The sequence below is a fragment of the Felis catus genome, chromosome E1 (genome assembly GCF_018350175.1).
Source record: "Felis catus isolate Fca126 chromosome E1, F.catus_Fca126_mat1.0, whole genome shotgun sequence".
Classification (NCBI taxonomy): Eukaryota; Metazoa; Chordata; class Mammalia; order Carnivora; family Felidae; genus Felis; species Felis catus.
This window is the reverse complement of record NC_058381.1, coordinates 42,048,710-42,053,501: the sequence shown is the minus strand read 5'-3', so window position 1 is coordinate 42,053,501 and position 4,792 is coordinate 42,048,710. Positions and strand designations below refer to the sequence as shown.

General features: G+C 43.4%; 1 pseudogene; it reads left to right on the top strand.

The window, feature by feature from the left end:
- The first annotated feature begins 784 nt into the window (after positions 1-784).
- Positions 785-1,370, top strand: LOC102902027 (annotated as a pseudogene).
- The last annotated feature ends 3,422 nt before the right edge of the window (positions 1,371-4,792 follow it).

The window sequence follows — 4,792 nt, the reverse complement described above, 5'->3', positions numbered from 1 at the left end:
AAAACCATTGTGTGCTTGAATACGCACATAAAGACACGTAGCCCATCACAGTTTTACATCCACTTACCCAGTGTCACACCGTTTGTGCCACCAGTCCCCGGAATCATGCATACCAAAATGATAGCCCTTGATGACTTATTTAATGACAACAGCCCAGACCAAGCACAAGGCCCAATTTTGAGTCATACAGTTCAGAACCAAGGAACCAACTGGGGGAGTTGATGTGGGTCGATTTCTTTATTTATTTTATTTTTCCCTGCCCTTTGAATATAGTCTCCAACCACTGCTTCCTTTAAAAGGCAGGCTTGTGGTTTTAGAACCAGATGGTGCAGAATCAGTTTTTCCTTCTCTTCTCTAAGTACGACTAAAAACCTTGAAAGCTTAAAAATCATGATAGCTAGAAACCTTGAAAGCTAGAAAGAAGATGGTGGGCTGGCTTGGGTCATTGAGAGTTGAGGAACAACAAAGTGGTGAATCTCCCTGGGTTTTCTTTTCCTTTCCCATATACCCTGGACTAAGCTCTGAAGGGGCCTGCAACCCAGAGCCACCAACAGAAAGAGGAGGAAGGAAAAAAAAGTGGAATGCTTGCTTTCTCAGCCAAAGGTCAAGAAAGGGGGAGCCCAGTAGAGACTTACAGGGAACCCCAGCCCTAGTTTCAAACCAGCGTGCCAGCAGGTGGCCCGAATTGTTCACAGCAGCTGCAAAGCCCTGTGTCTCCCTGCCTGTCCCTCTGCAGAAGGCCCAGCAACACCATGCGACCCAGGGAAGCACCTTCTGACACCACAGAAGGCACCGGCAGGGGTTGAGCAGGAACCCCAGCTGCACCAAAAGAACAACGCAGACCAGAATAGTATTGCAAGGGCTCAAAAAACAAACCGAACTACCGTCTCTTCCTCGGCGCTGCCTGTGGAGGTGGCAGCCAGCTCTTACTCGGCATCCTGGCTGCCCTCAGACCAGACCCAAGATCGTGAAAAAGAGGACCCAGAAGCTCATCTGGCACCAGTCAGACTGATATGTCAAAGTTAAGTGCAAATGGTGGAAACCCAGAGGCGCTGACAATAGGGTGCACAGAAGATTCAAGGGCCAGATCTTGATGCCCAACATTGGTTACGGGAGTGACAAGAAAACAAAGTCCATGCTGCCCAGTGGCTTCTGGAAGTTCCTAGTCTACAATGCCAAGGAGCTGGAAGTACCGCTGAAGAGCAGCAAACCTTACTGTGCAGAGATCGTTTACGGCATCTCCTCCAAGAACCACAAAGTCCTTGTGGAAAGAGGAGCCCAGCTGGCCATCGGAGTCACCAACCCCAATGCGAGGCTGCTCAGAGAAGAGAATGAATAGACAGCTTATGTACATGTCATATTCGTGTTAATAAAACTGGAAAGAAAAGTCAGAAAAACAGGAAGGAAGGAAGGAAGGAAGGAAGGAAGGAAGGAAGGAAGGAAGGAAGGAAGGAAGGAAAGGAAAGAAAGGAAGGAAAGGAAAGGAGGGAAGGAAGAAAAAAGAAAAAAAAAAGAAAGAAAGAAAAGAAAAAGAAAGAAAGAAAAGAAAAAGAAAGAAAGAAAAAGAAAAGAAGGAAACAACGGTCGTTGGAAGTAAAACCCATAAAAGAACCAATATACTACACCTAAACAGGACTCCCACCTGCTAAAATAGAAGATGTAAATAGAATTAAAAGATCCCTAACGTAATGACCTAAATGTCCAGGATACAATAGAAAATCACTTATCATACCCCAAACCAGAAGAACAACAATGTAAATAAAAGGCAATCAACTGATACCAATACTGATATGATTCAGATGTTAGGATTTATCTGACAAGGATTTTAAAGCAGTTATAATAAAAATGCTGCAACAATCAACTGCAAATTCTCTTGAATTGGAAAATCTTAGCAAAGAAATAGAAGCTATGAGAAAGAACCACATGGAAATGATAGAAATGAGAAATTACTATGAAAGTTAAAACTTGGATGAACTCAGTAGTAGTATGGAAATGACAAAAGATCAGATCAGGGTGTTTAAGGACAGATCAATGAAATTTACTCAATCCCAACAACAAAGAAAAAGGATAAGGGACCCATGGGACAATAACAAAAGAGCTAACATTTGTGTCATCAGAATCCTAGGAGAGGAGAAATGTGGGGCTGAAAGGTATTCAAAGAAATAATGGCTGAAAACTCCCCAAAGTTGTTGAAAGTTAGAAACCTGTGGGTTCAAGAAGCTGATATACTCCAAGTAGGTTGAGACCAAAGAAATCCACTAGACAGATCATAATTAATCTTCTGAAAGCTGAACACTTAGCTAAAGTATGAAAAACAGGGGAAACAACCAGGAAGGAATACCAATTCAAGTTCTATTTTAGTATTGCCTATAAAGGAAACTATGGAGGCAGAAAGAAGTCAACATTTATAAAGTGCTGAAAGCAAAGAACTGTCAATCTTGAATTCTATATGTGATGAAATTATCCTTAAGGATTGAAAGGGAAGTGACATTCTCAGATGAAGGGAAACTAACAGCACACACAGAGACCAAGCGATAGGAGGGCTCGATTTAAAATACCTAGTTAGGGGCGCCTGGTGGCTCAGTCCGTTGGACCTCTGACTTTGGCTCAGGTCATGATCTCACAGTTCGTGGGTTCGAGCCTCGCATCAGGCTCCGTGCTGACGGCTCAGAGTCTGGAGCCTGCTTCGGATTCTGTGTCTCTCTCTCTCTCTCTCTCTGCCCCTCACCCACTCATGCGCACGCTCTCTCTCTGTCTCAAAAATAAAATAAACATTAAAAAAATAATAAAATATGTAGTCAGGGGAGGGAGAAAGAGGTACAAAGTAAAGGATGACCCCGGGTTTCTAACCTGGATGTTTAGAAGAATCTAGATTGAGGTAATTCCTCAAACTGAGATAAACTGGACCCAGTTAATTTATATTTGGGTATACGGATTTATTCTTTAAACTTTTTATTTTGAGATAATTGTAGATTTTACGTGGGTGTGAGAAATAACAGAGAGATGCTGTCTGCCCTTTACCCATTTTCACCAGGGGTAGCACATTACTACGCCACAATATCACAACCAGGATATTGACATCGATATAGTCAAAACACAGAACACTTGCATCATTGATAAGTTGGATGCCATCAACATTAAAATACTTTGCTCTTGGGGCGCCTGGGTGGCTCAGTCAGTTAAGCGTCCGTCTTCAGCTCGGGTCATGATCTCGGGGTTCGTGGGTTCAAGCCCCGCATCGGGCTCTGTGCTGACAGCTCAGAGCCTGGAGCCTGCTTCAGATTCTGTGTCTCCTTGTCTCTCTGCCCCTCCCCTGCTCATTCTCTCTCTCTCTCTCTCTCTCTCTCTCTCTCTCAAAAATAAATAATAAACAATAAAAAAATTAAAATAAAATACTTTGCTCTATGAGAGACCCTGTTAAGAGGACAAAAAGACAAATGACAGACTGGGAGAAAATATCTTGCAGATCACAGATCCAACGAAGGATTTGGTCTAGAATATATAAAGAACTCTCAAAATGCAATATTAAAAAAATGAACGGCCCAGTTAGAAAATGGGCAAAAGATATTCACAGGCATTTTATGCAAGAGGATATACAGATGACAAACATGTGAAAGACGTTCAACGTCACTAATCACTACAGAAATGCAGATGAGAAGACCACATGAGATGTGACTGCACACATATCAGAATGACTAAAATGAAGAACAATATCCAACGCTGATGAGGACATAGAGAAACTGCAGCACTCATCCATTGCTGGTGAAAAGGTAAATGGTACAGCCACTCTGGAAATAGTTTTGTAGTTCCTTTAAAAAATGTTTTTTGGGAGACAGAGAGGGCGAGCAGGGGAAGGGAGAGAGAGGGAGACCCAGAATCCGAAGCAGGCTCCAGGCTCCGAGCTGAAGCACAGAGCCCGACGCAGGGCTTGAACCCACAAAGTGCGGGATCATGACCTGGGCCAAGGTCAGACGCCCAACCGACTGAGCCACCCAGGTACCCTGATGTAGTTCCTTTTTATTTTATTTTTTATTTATTTTATTTTTAAATTTTTTTAATGTTTATTTATTTTTGAGACAGAGAGAGAGCATGAACGGGGGAGGGTCAGAGAGAGAGGGAGACACAGAATCCGAAGCAGGCTCCAGGCTCCGAGCTGTCAGCACAGAGCCCGACGCGGGGCTCGAACTCACGGACCGTGAGATCATGACCTGAGCCGAAGTCGGCCGCTTAACCGACTGAGCCACCCAGGCACCCCATCCGTGAATCTATTTTAAAACACACAGTTGATTTATTTGTGATGACAACACTTAAGATCTACTCTCTTTCAAAATAAAAAGTTTAAAGAAAGTCAGGCTCAACCCCAGCATGACCAGTCACAGCAGTCAGGGAATGTTGTCTTGCCATATGTTTTGAGATACGTTTGACATTTTCACTGTGGCCGCCCCCTTATAAATGAACAGAGTACACGGAAACTTCAATGAAGCATTCTTTTCCAATTCTGTGTATTCACAGAGAAATGGCATTTGTTCTCTGTGTTGTCAGGACCTTAATCTTATCACGTGCTTCTGTTTTCCATTTTGACAGAGCTGTGTTTGTGGCTGGGTCATCTTACCCCGCCTTCCTCCCCTCTACGAGGGTGGTGATGGTGTATGCTTCCCTTGCTTTCTCTCTCATGGACACTTCTTTTCGTAGCCCCAAATAAAAATGGTTGTATCCTTCCTTCTGCCTGCCCCACTCTGTCTCCATTTTGGGATGGGACTTAAAGCCTTCAGGTACCTTAAATGTAACTTAC